This window comes from Drosophila obscura, unplaced genomic scaffold, assembly GCF_018151105.1.
Source record: "Drosophila obscura isolate BZ-5 IFL unplaced genomic scaffold, ASM1815110v1 contig_180, whole genome shotgun sequence".
NCBI classification, from domain to species: Eukaryota; Metazoa; Arthropoda; class Insecta; order Diptera; family Drosophilidae; genus Drosophila; species Drosophila obscura.
The window spans coordinates 255,329-273,144 of record NW_024542768.1 but is presented as its reverse complement, the minus strand read 5'-3'; the positions used below and the strand labels follow the sequence as shown (position 1 = coordinate 273,144).

The following is a 17,816-nucleotide window of genomic DNA, read 5'->3' as shown; positions in this document are numbered from 1 at the left end:
CATGTTTAGTTCTTTGAGGTTGTTTAATCATACTAACGGCTTATGGTCGCTAAGTATTTTAACACCTTAGTGGATTGCTGCACTGCGAGGACCACCATTGCCGTCGGGAGGTCGTTGATACTCCGGTGCTGGAGCAAGGAGGTTGCTGTCGGGACTGGATTTCCGACGACAGGGCGGCTGACTGGAAGACGAGGGCGTGGTTCGGCGAGGGAAGACGGAGGTGACGTCGACGGTGCAGAAGAGGAGCCATCAGGGCGCCGAGTCCCGGGCAGGTGGAGCAGCGTGTGGTGGTTGCGGGAGCACACCTTGCAGAGGTCTCCACTGCGGCAGTCCTTTCCCGAGTGCTCGTGAGCCAGGCAGTTGAAGCAGTATTTATGCAGGAGGACGGCTCGGAGTCTCTTCTCGACTCTCAAACGGAAGAATTTCCGGCAGTTCCTCAGTGGGTGTACTCCTGGACGCACTCGACATTGGAAGGAGGTCTTCCCTTGTGCCCGTGTGCGATCCGACCTGCGGCTGGATTGGGACCGTGAGGACGTTTGAGGGGCCATATCTGCCGTCTGGAAAACTAGGATAAATGAAAGGAGTCAACGAAGCATTAGTAAGGAGCTGGCACGGGTTGGCAGACGGATACAGATACGGGTACGGATACGGATGATTGAGCTGGATTTAAGCATAACAAAAGGACGGAGGCTTATGAATCGGAGCCTACGCGAGAGTAGGTGGAAAGGACCTCCGATTCCATAGGCTGCAGAACCACCTTCGTGATCGGTCTCTTGATAAGGCCGCGGGCCGTGAGCAGGTCTACCACACGGACCTTATCATCGGCTCCATGATACGCGATCTACACACGGCCGAGTCGCCAATCCTGAGCGGAGATGTTCTCCTCCTTGATCACCACGAGGTCTCCAATCTCGAGGTCTCTTGTCGGATGCTGCCATTTGTTACGCTTGTGCAACTCTCGCAGGTACTCTGTCTTCCAGCGCGAACAGAATTGCTGGTTGAGAGCCTTGAGATGCTGCCAGCGGTTTAGGATGGAGGAGGCGCTCGCTTGTATTTCTGGCTCTGCCACGGATAATAGCGGACCACCAATTAGGAAATGGCCTGGACTCAAAGACATCCTCAGACATAGGAGAGATTGGTCGCGAGTTAAGACATGCCTCAATTTTTGAAAGTAAGGTCGCGAACTCCTCTAATGTGTATTTGGACGTACACATCGACCGTTGGAACAGAGCCCTGAAGCTCTTCACACCCGCTTCCCACAAGCCCCCTATAAGTGGGGCTCCGGGAGGGATAAACCGCCACGATAGCCCCTGCTGGCTGTACACCGCAGAAGTCCGAGTGCGAATGGCCTCGAGAAGATCCACAGCCAGAGAGCGGGACGCGCCGACAAAATTCCTGCCGTTGTCGGATTGAACTTTATGAGGACACCCTCGTCTCGCGACGAAACGAGCGAAGGCCGCTAGGAAGGTGTCGGTGGATAAATCGGACGTGGCCTCTAAGTGGATGGCCTTCGTGGAAAAGCAGACGAACACGCACACATACCCCTTTGAGATGCGACATGCGCGCCGAGGCTTGGACTCGGCCACATGCCCGCATGACTCCGTTCTGGTCAAGGAACGGATTAAGATTCTGAAGAGAGCTCGTAGTAGGGAGTGGCTGATTGTTTAGCAGGCACCGATGCTCCCCAGCATAATGGAAGCGTTGGGTTGTCAGTGTGACGGCTTGGAGAGCGGCAGCGACCTCCTCTCCGTTCAGCTCTTCGGAGACATGGGTTGTCTGCCCTTTAGCTTGCTGGCTGAACCGCCGAACGTAGGCGATCACGCGAAGAGCGCGCCCGAGTTCGGAGAAACGGCTGAGGATATCGGAGGCGCTGCTGGTGGCATGATGCACCTTGACGACTCGCTTCTCCAGGTCAGTCTCAAGGACTGAGTCTCGCGGACATGGCCACTCCGATTTTGGACCACGCAACCAGGCAGGGCCATGCCACCACATATCATTTCCGACCAGGTCAGTGGGTCCTAGCCCTCGACTGGCCAGGTCGGCCGGATTGTCCTCGGATATGACGTGGCTCCATCGCCCGCTGGGCCAACATCGTGTGATTTTGGCTACTCGATTGCCCACGAAAGTGGTCCAATCGCATGTCTGTTCAGCCAGGCCAACTTGGCTACTTGGCTGGTGTCCAGTGGCAGTTGAGGAAGGATGGCCTCGGAAAGCTTTGTCAGAAGGACGGCTCCGCACAGTTCGAGTCGAGGCAAGGAAACCGTTTTCACGGGGGCCACGTGGGTTTTAGCTGTGAGAAGGGCACAGACAATGCCCTGCGGTCGTTCAACTCGGATGTAAATCGATGCCCCATAGGCACTTTGAGACGCGTCGCAGAAGCCATGTATCTGCACCTTGGCCATCCTGGATGGCCGGAAAACTATTCAGGAACGTCTCCCAGGTTTGAGATAGATCGCTAGGGAGGAAGTCATCATGATAGGGCGTGTGTTGGGAAGACACTTGGATCTGGCGGTACATCTTGTTGATGTCGGCATTGAAGACATAGCGGAAGACTCGCCACCTCAGGATTTGCATGGTCAAGTCAGACTGAAGGACTGGCCCCGAATGCAATGTGTCGTTGAGGCTTTTCCCGTTGGAAGACGGGCTGGAGGCGTTGAAGACCACGCGCAGTTTGGTTGTGGTGCTGTCGGGTTTAAACACGGCGTGAGTTCCACTTCCTTCCACCAGCCAGTAGCAGCGCTGCGGCAAGGACCAAATCGGTTCTGTTCCCGTCTCCTGTCACTCTTAAGGTTCCAGCTGTGACCAAACAAGATCCGAAGGGCTCCTTCGTCAGCAGCCCCGTCAGCTCTCGCCACTGCATCACAATGGCTCAATCCGCCACCTCAGTTGCTCGGACCAAATTGGTCGCCGCTATTGGCCGACTATCGCACCTGGCAGAGCGCATCACCGCCGCCCCATCCGCCTCTTTGTCCGAGGTCCGTCGAGGCCAAATCCTCAGCATGTGGACGGACGTCGAGGCCGAATATAAGGCCTGCTCCGCGGTGATGACTGACGAGGAGCCAGAAATCCAAGCGGACATCCCTGACACATACGGTGAATGCTATGGGGTATTTGAGCAGTGCCTCAGTGACCTCAATGTCCAACTGGCCACATCCACAGTTCTTCCTCCTTCAGAGTTAGTCCAACAGGGCGGCTGTCGATTGCCTCCCGTCAATATTGAGGCATTCACAGGGGACTACGTCCGCTGGCCCACATTCCGGGATCTGTTCACTGCGGTCTTGATCAACAATCCTAGATTGTCTCTGGTAGAGAGGCTGTACTACATCACCGAGAAGACCCGGGGCGATCCGAAGGCCATCGTAGAAAAATCCCCCCTCACCAATGACGGTTTCGAGTCCGCATGGTTGGCTCTCCGCAGCCGCTATGAAAATAATCGGCTTCTGGTGACCAACCAAATTAACATCCTCCTCTTTTTGCCCCGCGTAACATCCGAATGCAGCCGTGCCTTGAAGGATCTTCAAACTACGATGCAAGGAGTCCTAAATACGCTGGCGCTTTCCAACGTCTACACGGACAACTGGGATAGTCTGCTGGTTACCATCTGCGCTTCCAAATTGCCGAAGTTTGGCATTGTGGGAAGCGTCCGTATCGGACAAAAAAGAGGTGCCGCCCAGGAAGGAAATTGACTCCTTCCTCACTCAGCGCTATCACAATCCATTCCGTTCGCAAGGCAGTCCGACGCCAAACAAGGTTCACTCTTTCAATACCCAAGTGAGTCCGAAGAAGCGAACGTGTGACCTCTGTTCCAAAGAGAATCACCCGATTCGAATTTGTCTCCGCTTTCTCAACATGTCCGCTGATGCACGTTCCAGCTGCATTAAGAAAAAGCAGCTGTGCCTAAATTGCTTCCCAAGAGGTCATCTGCTTCGCGACTGCTCCAGCAGCCACAATTGTTCCACTTGTGGGGCCAGGCATCACACGCTTCTGCATCGTGCCGCTCCTTCATCCAGCGTGGCGGCTTCGACATCCGCCCAAGCCCCCAGCACATCCGAACCTCAGCCCAACGTACAGAGCTATTTCGCCTCCATTAATATTTGCCACCTGGGGACCAATTTCCGAGCCCGCGCACTGATTGACTCAGGCTCCGAGGCGACGTTCATCACTGAAGGTCTCTTTAACATTATTAAGCCACCGTTCGAAGCCATACAGGCTCAAGTCGCAGGTTTAAACCAAACCGTAGCGGCTAAGGCGCAAAGGCGCTGTCACTTCATGATCGGGGCCGTTTCCAGGCCGGGCCTCAAAATCGAGACCATGGCATATGTTCTGCCTCAATTAGCAGGTAACCTTCCCTCATACTCGATACCGCAGCACTTCTTGGACAAGCTTCCAAACCTCCCGCTGGCGGACCCATCCTTCCACCGAAGCTCGCAGATTGATGTGCTTTTAGGCGCTGACATCCTTCCTTCTATCATGTTGAGCGGCTTCCGGTCTAACATTTGCGGCTCGCTGTATCAGCTGACTCGACTCGGACGGTTTCCGCCTTCACGATGTGAGGTATTGTTACTCTCCCTTTCAAGTGTCCAGAGAATGTCGATCTAGGACACTCCAGGTGCGCGGCACAGGCCCAGTTCCTTAAAAACTAGCAGCCTCTGCAGCGGAATTTGCCGCTCAGAGAGCAGTACGACGCCGTTATCCAGGAATATTTAGAGCTAGGCCACGTGACAGCGGTTACACCCAGTCTTGACTCCGGCCAATACTACCTTCCTTCCAACTTATGTTTATGTTACACATTCCTTTTACCCAGCAACGATCTAAGACTAAGCAGGCATTTACCCGAACTCAGGCAGAACCCAAACGCCCTAACACTGAGGCGATGGGTCTCTCTCTCAAAAGCTCCTTAACGCTGATCTTGCATTTCCATTAGACTCAGGCAGAGACCACGCGCACTAATACTTATGCGGTGGTACTCTTTTGATATAATGCATGGGAGAACTCTCGCTCTCCGTTATACATAAGAACGATTGTACCCTAGGATAAGAACAAAAAGATATTCAATAAACATTCTGAATTAAGCCACCAAGCTGAGCGGTATTGTTTCGCTAAGCTGTAACATAACATGGCGACCGTGACAAATTCGACACTGCTCGATTAAAACAACTTAATAATTTTAACATCTTAATCAAATCATAATAAAGGCTGTGGCCATGCCAAAGGAACAGTTAAACTGTGTGATTGCATTATTGTGTTCCGTGCTATGGTGTTACTGCTGCATAAATACAATGATGAACAACTGGCCCAACTGGAACAACTGGAACAACAAGGACAGTGATGAACAACTGGCCCAACTGGAATAATAAGGACTGAAACAGCAAAGAAATATCTGAGTGAGTACAAGGATGAGCACCCAAATTAAACTTAAACCCACAAGAAGTGGTTTAAAAGAACGGATCAGAAAGAGAAAGTCTGATATCGTTAAACTTCTGTATAAAAACGACAATCCCCCGAAGTGGAAAGTCGCTGTGAAGTTACAGAGCGAACTCAAACACCTCGAGTCGCTATTAAAAAGTAAAAGCTCACCCTGTGCCACAACACAAAAACAAAATAGACAACTCATTAATCACCGTCCTGCCCCCAGAGCCATACCAAAACAACAAAAGAAGTACCCTGGAGACTGCCAAGGGCCACTCTACAGCCCGACGTGCAACAACACTTGCATATGGGTGTTGCCGAAACGGAAAGAGATGACCAGCGCCGGCTCCCCATCAGCCTGCGAGATGACCAGCTCCAGCACCCAATCCAACTAGCCTGTGCGAAGACACAGCACCGGCACCGCCAGCGCGACAAGCTGGGCCACGGACCGATAGCGTTACAGAGAACGCCCATCAAAATAATATTAAATACTATTAAAACAATATAAATAAATTGAATTTTTGTAATACCCGACGACAATTGAGTCGACCGGTAAAATAGATTGGCCTGTTAAGCCATTCGCCTATTAGGTAGGACACAAAGATAACGATAATTGGTATAATAATATATCAAATTTTAAAAATAATTTTTGAGATAAAAGAAAAACCCAATAATTCAATCTTACCCATGAATCATTACAAAATCAAAGATCGAAATTCCGACGGCAAATGTCGTCAATAAACTTGAAATAGTAGATCACACTATTACTAATAATAATTATTTTGCTATCCACAATGCTTTTGCTAAAATTGTATGCAATGCACAATAAGATATTAAAGAAAAAGTACGCAACAACCACTTTATAAACACAAATATATATATATAAAAAAAAAAATTAATTAAATAAAATTATTTCAAAATATCCGATTATCTATGGACAATGGTTGGATACCGATAACAAAAGCAATTGTAAGAATTAGAGCAGAATTTGATAGATCTTTTAAATGTTTAAATAAAAATGTGTATTGCACAATATAATAAAATAGTACTTATCTATCAAAATTGCCAAGAAAGACTTTCAGATTTACATGAAACCCAAATTATAGAAGTATTAGCAAACCTACAAGAAAAACTCCTTAAAATCAGTACAATACATAGCTTGCAACTTTCCTTACCAAACAATTACACCAGTCTAGCCAGCTTTAATAAATAATTTCTGCCCGATACAATACATATAGCAGAACAAGTAATACTAGAAACTGACCTAGAAACTGACCAAGAAATAGAAACAACAATGGCACAAACAAATATAGAATTTCTCAGCTCAGCCTCCAGGCTTATACCAGATTTCGATGGTAAACACGAAAATCTGAGAAGTTTCCTAGACGCACTAGAAATAGTAGATTCCATTAAAGGAACTCATGAAGTTTTAGCTGTATCCGTCCTTAAATCAAAACTTAAAGGACATGCCAGGAACTTAATAGAATCAGAAACAACAATAGCAGACGTCATTCGTAAGCTTAAAAATGACGTAAAAGGCGAGTCAGTTGAAGTACTAAACGCTAAAATGTCGAACGTCCAACAAAAACTAAAACTGCAAACGTCTATACTCAAGAAATTCAACAATTGACAAAGGCTCTAGAAAGCGCCTATAGTGCAGACGGAATTTCTCTTTCCCTTGCCACTAAATATTCAACCCAACAAGCTGTAAAAGCTATGACAAAGAATTGCTCCATCGAAAAAGTTAAACTTATCATGGAAGCGGGACAGTTCAATAACATGAACGAAGCTGTCTCCAAGTTCGTAAATAGTTGCACAGATGCAACCGGTAAAACTGATACCGTTCTGTACTATAATCGACAGAGTAATAACTCATATAGAGGAAACTCATACCGAGGCGGAAGCCGAGGTGGATACCAAGGTAATTACCGAGGTAGTTACCAAAGTAGCCAAAGCCGAGGACGCGGAAATTTCAGAGGAAAATACATACTATAGAGGAAACAACCGTCAGAACGGTGGATTCTATAGTGGTAATAATGCCAACTCCAACAGGCAAAATAATAATGTCCGACAGGTGCAAACCACACCGGGAAACCAGTAAGTCCCCTTAAGAAAACAAAAACAGTAACGGTTCACACTATCAATCTTAATTTCAACATTTTTGTTTCATTACAAAATGAAAAAACACACAACATGTATACATTATTGGTAGATACAGGTGCGGACATATCTTTAATAAAAAAAAATACAGACACATTTCGTAACATAGATTACAAAAATATCACACAAATATCAGGTATTGGTGAAGGTTCAACCAATTCCAAAGGATTAGCATTCATAGAACTTCTCTTAGGAAAATATGCTATTCCACATAATTTTCATATAGTAGATTCAAACTTTCCCATTCCTTGCGATGGAACAATTGGTATAGATTTCATGAAAAAATTCAATTGTCAAATAGACTTAAAACCAGAAAATGATTGGCTCATCCTGAGACCAAATAATTTCAATTATCCCATCAATATTCCAATATATCATACACTAGAAAACAATTTAACAATTTTACCAGCACGATCCGAAGTTGTCCGAAAGATTGCTATAAATACAGCAACTGAATATATATTCATACCAAATCAAGAGATTCAAAATGGAGTATACATTGGAAACTCTATTTCAGACTCTCAAAACACCTTCGTCCGAATATTAAATACAACAAATACAAATGCAATCATTGTGTTTAGGGCAGCAGCGCGGTTAACAGCGCTCTGTTAGCTCGCGCGCTCTCCCATGCCCTTCGCTCTCGCGCGGCGTGGACGCGATCCACTCGGCGCTCCATCACGGGCGCTAGCCGTATGCCGAGCGGGAGAGAACAGTCTCTCGACACCTACGCGCCTACCTACAACCAGCCCTCAGCTTTGTGCACGCCAAATACACCAGAATTATAGTTGACGCCCCCGCCTTTTTATTTATTTGGGAATCCGAACTGTGGGAACGACCAACATCCACCCTCCTACAAAACATTGGTCCTTCGAGCCGGATCTTCGCCTTCCCTATAAGGAGGAGTCCAACCTGCAAGCATCGGTGGATTACATCGCTACGTTCCGAAGATAAGTACGATTTCGTCTTCCCAAATCGCTTCCTAGTGCGTTTTTTGATTTATTCCCCACCACGTCCGAGTTCCGCGATATATGTATATATATTCTTATATACATATCTGTGCATACAGTGCTATCCTTCTCTGTGCTTCCTTCTCTTTCGCCAACGCCATATTATCGGCGATTCCGGCCGTTCTCCGTTCCGTCGCCTCCAACTACCAGTGCTACGGTAGTTCTTCCATTTCGTTTTGTCTGGGCATGATTTGTGAAAAATTAAATATATTCGACAAAATCCAACTGCACCCCAGTTCACTAAAACATATGTGCATTCCAATTCACAATAGCGGCTCCGCATCTCCAAAATAACATACCAATATATATATACATCCATAAATACATACACATACATACATACATCCAAGTGCTAACATATTAAAAACCCACTCAACAATTATTAAGTGTTTTTATTCCGACATCTATATACACATATTATTTCCATAGTTGGCTGCAATAGATCGATCTATATCTATATCGATGGAGCCATACATATGTATATAAAAATAACATAACGCACATACAAAAATACCACACTCCGTATTTAAATACCGCGTCCCACACATACATTCCGCTCATATCCACATACATTTAACAATAAAAATCTGCGATTCCGAGCAGTTTACGCGTTCCAGCAATAACTTTGGTCGCCACAATACGTGATATTATCTCCAATTCCGTAACAAATTATCCTCCACCCAGGCACAGCGCATTTCCGCCGCGATTTCGCATTTTTTTGGTGCCAATTGTCGAATTGTATGTCCGTGGGAAATTAGAGGTGACAAAATTTAAGAAAAACTATCGGTATCACAAACACCAAATTGAAGACAAGAAATAAATTCAAGCTGCCGAATTACCCAAAATACATAGTCCCACGTTTGTTCCGCTTCCACTAACAGACGACTGTATAAGGAATTATTATTTTTTTTGCATATTCCTTCCGATAGTCTCTGCCACACCAGTAGCAGTTAATTTCTTGGCTCCGATCCTCGTGCTCGTGTATTCTATCGGCCCTACCACCTCCACGGTATAACAAGGGGAGCAAGAAATCGACCAATTCCGTCCACAATCCATCCGCACTAGATAAGGAAGATTAGTTGCCCACTGCAAGGGTCCGTCAAAAGGGTAAACGGAGGAAAGCCGCACTAACAATATTTTTTTTTTCAAATATTGCCACAGCCAGTGTGACCGTTCCTCTCCTCGGCGTGTATCAATTTGATCCACTCATTGCTTGGGAACCTCGATCCAGAGCGGCCACAAATAATTCGAGTTGGTATTAAAAATTGTTGTCCAACATCGCGCGAGTCCCTTTCCTTTCTATTCCTCCAGCAGTGGGTTCCTTTTTGTGTGTTGAAGGGATTTAGTGCCTTCTCGTGTGGTGCCCAGCCCAGGATTAGTTTTTTTTTCTGTTCTTTCGCCAATCCGCGGATTCCGCATCCGACTTCGCATCCAACCTCTGCGTGTGCGAGTAGTATGCCAACGGGGGACAAGGACAGCAAAGGGTTCTTGGCTGCGACATCTCCACGTCGGCTACGCACCTCTTCCGCCTCAGGAACTACCCCCACTCAAAAGATCAAGTCGCCAGTCACTCCCAGAGCAGCCAGTAGCAGCCCAGCTGCGAGGACCAAGTCGGTTCTCTTCCCGTCTCCCGTCACTCTCAAGGTGCCAGCTCGGATCCAAGGCGATCCAACCAGCTCCTTCGGTAATAGTCCCGTCAGCTCGAGACCTTCCATCACAATGGCTCAACCCGCCACCACTACTGCACGAGCAAAATTAGCCGCCGCCATTGGCCGGCTGGCTCATTTGGAAGCGCGCATCACTTCCGCTCCATCCGCATCTCTTTCCGAGGTTCGCCGAGGACAAATACTGAGTATGTGGGCGGATGTCGAGGCGGAATATAAAGCTTGCTCCGCAGTGATGGTTGACGAGGACCCAAAGGTCCAAGAAGACATCCGAGAGAAGTACGGCGAGTGCTATGGGGTATTTGAGCAGTGCCTCGCCGACCTCAATGCTCAGCTGGTCCAAACAGCAGTCCATCCGTCTGCACCGCAAACCTACCAGGGCGGCTGCCGACTGCCTCCCTGCGACATCGAGGTCTGCGCAGGAGATTACGTCCGTTGGCCTACTTTTCGAGATTTATTTACTGCAATTTACATAAATAATTCTAGGCTGTCTCCGGTAGAGAAGTTGTACCATCTCACCGCGAAGACAAGTGGCGATCCGAAGGCCATAGTCGAGAAGTCCCCGCTCAGAAACGATGGTTTCGAGTCGGCATGGTCGGCCCTCCGAAACCGTTATGAAAATAATCGGCTCCTGGTGACCAACCAGATAAATATTTTGCTCTTTTTGCCTCGCGTCGAGTCCGAGACCAGTCGAGCTTTAAAAGAGCTTCAAAGCACGATGCAAGGGGTCCTCACCGCCCTTGCTCACTCCAAGGTCTGCACCGACAACTGGGATAGCCTCCTCGTTACTATTTGTGCCTCCAAGTTGCCGAAGTTGACCCGGTCTTTGTGGGAAGCGTCCGTCACAGACAAGAAGGAGGTGCCTCCATGGACGGAAATCGATGCCTTCCTCACTCAGCGCTATTTGACGCTAGAGGCCATGGAGAGCGACCCGTCCACTTCCAAAGGCAATCCGACCCCACCATCGTCCAAAAGTTCCTTGAATCCGCAATCCTCTGGAAGCAACTCCAATCCGTTCCGGTCTCATGGTAGTCCCGTGCCAAGGAAGTTTCACTCCTTCCAGACACAAGTGAGTCCGAAGAGAGAACGTGTGATCTCTGTTCCAAAGAGAACCATCCGATCCGACTGTGTCCGCAGTTCCTACAAATGACTGTGGATGCACGAGCCAGCTGCATTAAAAAAAGGCAGCTGTGCTTGAACTGTTTCGCTAGAGGTCATCAGCTCCGTGAATGTGGAGTCCGCCACCACACGCTCCTGCATCGGGGGACTCCAGCTCCCAGCGAGCTGACTTCCACAACAGCGGAGGATCCCGCTTCTTCCGTCGCTCCGCCCAACGTTCAGAACTATTTTGCTTCGGGAACAAGAGCGGTGCTTCTCGGTACGGCAATAATCAACATCTGCCACCGGGGGACAAATTTCCGTGCCCGCGCTCTGATCGACTCGGGCTCCGAGGCGACGTTCATTACGGAACGTCTCTTTAATATCATCCAGTTGCCATTCCGCCTTATTCAGGCCCAGGTTTCAGGCCTAAATGAGACTGTAGCAGCTCAATCCAAGAAGCTCTGTGATTTGTCCATTCGCTCCCTGATGACGCCGAGCGTACAGTTAAACGCCACGGCCTACGTCCTGCCCGACATAGCCGGCAATCTCCCTTCATATCCGATCCCGCAGAGCGCGTTGCGAGACTTGCCGAACCTGCCTTTAGCAGACCCTAAATTTTATGAGAGCTCACACATAGACGTTCTGATCGGAGCCGACATCCTTCCGTCAGACCGACATCTGTGGTTCCCTCCTCGGACAGCAAACCATCTTTGGATGGGTCCAGTCCAGTGCCAAGTGCTGTTCCAGACCAGATTGCATCTTTCTCCACCCAAATTTCCCACGTCCGCGATGCTCCATTGGACAAACTTCTCACAAAGTTTTGGGAGGTGGAGGATCTACCTATCAAGGTATCAGAAGAGTCGGACTCCTATTGCGAAAGAAATTTTCTTCGAACCACGTCAAGAACGTCAAGTGGAAAGTACGTGGTAACACTGCCGTTTCGTGACCCCGATCATTGTGGATGAGGCCTGGGGCATTCAAGGTCCATTGCCCTAGCTCAGTTTCTCCGAAATGAGAATCGGCTAAAGAGAAACGTTCCATTTCAAGAACAGTATAACTCTGTGATCCAGGAATACTTAGATCTCGATCATATGACAAAGGTTCCGTCCACTAACGAGTCCGCCAATTATTATCTTCCGCACCATGCGGTAATCAAGCCGGAGAGCACTACCACGAAAGTCCGAGTGGTATTCAACGCGTCCAGCCTTTCTGCGAACGGCACGAGCTTGAATGATCTTCTTCATGCTGGTCTGGTCCTCCAATCCGACTTAACCCTCCAAATCCTGAAGTGGCGCTATTTCCGATACGTCTTCAACTCCGACATTACAAAGATGTATCGCCAAATTTGGGTACATCCAACGTGCACGCCCTTCCAGCGAATATTATTTCGAAACCAGGAGGGTGAGATTCGGGATTATGAGCTGAAAACCGTGACCTTTGGTGTCAATTGCGCTCCGTTTCTAGCCATCCGGGTACTGCAACAGCTTGCCGACGACATCCAGTCGCGATTTCCAAAGGCAAGTCACATTGTACGGCATTTCATGTACGTCGACGACGTCCTAGTCGGGGCAGACTCCATCAAGGAGGCTCAGCTGGCTATCCACGAATTGCAGGCCGCCCTCAGCTCTGCAGGTTTTCCACTGCGCAAATGGACGTCCAACCAAAAGGAGATTTTGGCCGAGCTTCCGAGTGACCACCTCCTGCACACCGATTTTCTGGAAATCGATGCCGAGAGCACGGCAAAGACCCTCGGAGTGCGCTGGAAGGCGGCGTCAGACGAGTTCTTCTTTGTTTCTCCCGTGTTCACGCTTGAGTTATCCTACACCAAGCGAGAAGTTCTTTCCCAAATTGCGAAGCTGTTTGACCCCGCGGGGTGGCTAGCCCCATTCATCGTCCGGTCCAAGATTTTTATGCAGGAGATCTGGTTGCAAGATTTGGGATGGGACGAACCTCTTCCAAGTTCGTTGTACCAACGCTGGCTGGAATTTCTGCAAAGTTACGCATCACTACCCGAGATCAAGATTCCAAGATGGGTATGTTACCAGCCATCGGTAAAAATCGAACATCACGGTTTCTGCGATGCCTCCGAAAAGGCGTACGGTGCAGCGCTCTACGTGCGCGTCGAGTGTGACCAGCATATCACGGTGCATCTACTGTCGGCGAAAACACGAGTCGCTCCCGTGAAGACCGTTTCGCTTCCTCGACTAGAGCTGTGCGGTGCAGTGCTCCTTTCCGAAATGGCGACGGCTATCCTGCCAAGCATGCCGACGGGAAGTCATCAATGCTACTACTGGACCAATTCTACTATTGTACTGGCCTGGTTGAGCAAGCCCGCTTGCCATTGGACTACCTTTGTGGCCAATCGAGTGACGAAAATAGCTCAGACTACCGAAACCAGTCATTGGGCTCATGTTCGTTCCGAACATAACCCCGCTGACTTAGCCAGTCGAGGCGTAGCTTTACCAGAACTGGTGGGTAGCCAACTCTGGTGGCATGGACCAGCGTGGTTGCAATCTCCACGTGATCAATGGCCAGCCCAAGCCGCCGAAACTCCAGTTCAAACCCTAGAGCAGCGGGCCGTGAAGGTCCATCTCGTTTCCAGCCCACCCGAAGATTTCCTGGAGCGGTTCTCCCAGCTTGAGAAGGCTCTTCGAGTGCGGGCATATGTTCTACGTTTTATTCAGTGTTGCCGGAAAGTACCACTCGCATGTATGGACCACCTCACTAGTGGGGAAATTAACGAAGCGGAGCGAACTCTTATCCTAGAGGCTGAGCGCCGGGACTTCCCCCAAGAATCTCACTGCCTGAGTGGTAAACGTCCCGTGCCAAGTTCAAGCTCTATTTTGAATCTGAACCCCTTTCTAGACCGACAGGGGATCATGAGAGCCTGTGGCCGGATCACAGCTTCACAAGATCTGAAGTATGATGAGCGCCATCCAATCATCCTGTCCTATAGTTGCCGCCTGTCTCGCCTGCTCGCTCACTTCACGCACAGGATCACTCCCCATGGCGGCAATCAACTGATGACGCGCCTCATTCGCTGCAAATATTGGATCCCGAGAATCCGGAACCTGATGAAGGGCGTGGTGAACTCCTGCAAGGTCTGCATCATCCACAAGAAGAAGCTACAGATCAACTGATGGGTGATCTCCCGACAGACCGAACTTCTTTCTCCAGACCGTTTACCCATACCGGTATTGACTATGCAGGTCCTTTCGACATAAGGAACTATACCGGGAGAGCGTGCCTGATCACCAAGGGTTATGTGTGCGTATTTGTATGTTTTGCCACGAAGGCCATTCACTTGGAGGCTACTTCCGACCTGACCACCGAGAAGTTTCTAGCAGCTTTCGCTCGCTTCGTCGCTAGACGAGGTTGTCCGCAGCGTATCCATTCCGACAATGGAAAAACTTTCGTGGGAGCAGCAACTGTACTTTCTCGGGACTTTCTAGAGGCGTTCCAGGATTCGGTGACTGAGGCATACAGCCATCAACGGGTTGCATGGCGTTTCATCCCGCCAGGAGCTCCACATATGGGGGGCCTTTGGGAAGCCGGCGTAATGAGTTTTAAAACGCTCTTCTACAAGGCCACGTCCACCCGGAAATATACCTTTGAGGAGCTCTCGACGCTGCTCGCTAAGATTGAAGCATGCCTAAATTCCAGGCCACTCTCACCTATGTCCGAAAGTCCGACAGAGTTGCTGGCCCTCACTCCAGGGCACTTCCTTATCGGAGGACCGTTAATGGCGACCGCAGAGCCCGAAATTAAAGAGAACCTCCAGTCGATCATTAATCGGTGGCAGCATTTGAAGGCTCTCAACCAGCAGTTCTGCCAGAGGTGGAAGGATGAGTACCTCAAGGAACTCCACAAGCGCAACAAGTGGCAGACGGATATGCCCAATCTTCAGATCGGCGATATGGTTATCGTGAAAGAAGATAACCTGCCTTCTAACGACTGGCGACTCGGAAGAGTACAGTCCGTGTATCCCGGCGCCGATAACAGGGTTCGGGTGGTAGACATTCTTACTGCCCGCGGTGTGCTCAAACGCCCGGTCGCAAAAGTCGTTCTCCTTCCGGGGGAACTCCCTCGTCCCGTACAACAATAACGGAAGGCGTCCTCTGCCTAGCCCGTTTAGTAATGCATCTCCGTGTCTACTATTCCATCCAAGTTTCTTTTCGCCTCCAAAAAAACCCTCGTTTGTTCTTCCAACAGTACTTAGAGAAGTGCCTGTCACCTGTTCCTAGCACGTTACTAATGCTTCTCCGATTCTTTTTTTCCGAACCAGTTCATTTTGCATCCAGATCCTGATGGCTCCACAACCCCGTGTCAATCACACCTCAGGGAGCAGACGCTCCCGAGTACAAGCTACCTCCCGCTGCCGAGTCTGCTCCGGAAGCCATCCACTACGAGACTGCCGTAGCTTCCTCAAGCTGAGCGTGGCGAAGAGGCTCCGAGCCGTGCTGGTCAACAAATACTGCCGGAACTGCCTGGCTCATCAGCACTCTGGCAAGGATTGCCGAAGTGGTGGCCGGTGCAAGGTGTGCCACAAGGACCATCACACGCTGCTCCACATGCGACCGTCCCAGCGCCCAGCCCGCTCGGAGTCGCCAGCTCCGTCTCCAGCTCCGTCTCCAGCGCCGGTGTCCCGAGCCGATCGCCGCCCCCGTTCTCCGGAAAGACGCCCCAAGCCGGGGCCCTCCCGGCGGCCAGCCCGCTCAAAGTCGTCGGCCGCGACTCCAGGTCCGTCTCCAGCTCCGGTGTCCCGAGCCGATCGCCGCCAACGGGTTCCCGCAAGACGCCCAAAGACGTGGTCCTCTCAGCGCCCAGCCCGCTCGGAGTCGTCAGCCGTGACTCCAGGTCCGTCTCCAGCTCCAGTGTCCCGAGCCGATCGCCGACCCATCGTGGGTCATCCGGCTCCATCGGTCGATACGCTGCTCCAGCACCGAAGCACCAACTGCCTCCCGACAGCCCGAGTGGTCTTGGACACGGGAACGAAAACCCACGAGGCAACGGCGCTCATCGACCCATGCACGCCTGTGAGCTGCATTGACGCTTCCTTGGCCGCCGACTTAAAGTTGCCCAGCACGCGCATCGGAGCGGAGAAGGTGGCCACAGCCATTATCCGCGCCAGGACCGGCGATGTCCAATTGGACGTGGTCCTCAAACTGGCTCCCCGCTTACGCGTCCGCACGCCGCTGCGACCCTTGAGCGAGGCGACTCGGGTCAGGTTCAACGACATCAGCCTTGCCAATGAGCATTTCCATCGCCCGGCCACCGTCTCTCTAGTATTGGGAGCGGATGTCTACCAGAAGGTGATCCAACCCGGGTTCCTTGCTCGAGGAGACGGCCTTCCAGTGGCCCAAAGCACCGTTTTCGGATGGATTGTGTCCGGGACCTGTACGCAGCCATAGGAGGTGATGTTGCAGTCCTGCAAGGGGGGGAGGATGTTTAGGGCAGCAGCGCGGTTAACAGCGCTCTGTTAGCTCGCGCGCTCTCCCATGCCCTTCGCTCTCGCGCGGCGTGGACGCGATCCACTTAAAAATTTGTCCGATTATTCATGTCACATAACAAGATTATGTAAAAAGAATGTTAACTTCGAATGGACAGATAAATGTCAGAAAGCATTCGAATATTTAAAAGTACAATTGATGAAACCAACCTTACTGCAATATCCAGATTTTAGCAAAAAATTTTGTATAACAACGGATGCAAGTAAACAAGATTATAATGGAACTCAGCTACCAGTAGCGTATGCATCAAGATCATTTACAAAGGGAGAAAGTAATAAAAACACAACAGAACAAGAATTAGCTGCAATACATTGGGCAATAAAACATTTTCGACCATACATTTATGGCAAACATTTCACTGTCTAAACTGACCATAGACCACTTACCTATTTATTTTCTATGATTAACCCCAGCTCAAAATTAACACGTATGAGACTAGATTTGGAGGAATATGATTTTACTGTGGAGTATCTTAAGGGAAAGGACAACCATATAGCAGATGCGTTATCAAGAATAACCATTACAGACTTAAAAAATATACAAACAACCAATACAGTATTAAAAGTCACTACAAGAAATCAAAGTAGACAAAAAACCTGCGCAGGTTCAAACACAGAATTGCAAAAGCAATCGATCTCTTCAAAGCCCAATATATACAACGTCATACAAAATGATGATGTTAAAAAAGTAGTGACCTTACATTTATCTTCGACTAAATGTTTCTTTAAACATGGGAAAAAGATATTTGTGAGAATTAAAGTTAGCGACCTTTATACTAATGGAACCTTCGACTTAGGTCAATTTTTCCAAAGGCTTGAAAAAGAAGCCGGTATAAATAACATCAGCCAACTTAAAATGGCACCGAGCGAAGAAATCTTTGAGAACATTTCAACAGATTCTTTTAAGAAGAAGGGCCATAAAATATTAAAGAATTTAAGAGTAGCGCTACTCAAACCGGTGACCAC

The 17,816-nt window shown here is 49.2% G+C and overlaps 1 pseudogene; it reads left to right on the top strand.

Moving 5' to 3' along the window:
• The first annotated feature begins 10,031 nt into the window (after positions 1 to 10,031).
• On the top strand, positions 10,032 to 15,146 carry LOC121404018 (annotated as a pseudogene).
• The last annotated feature ends 2,670 nt before the right edge of the window (positions 15,147 to 17,816 follow it).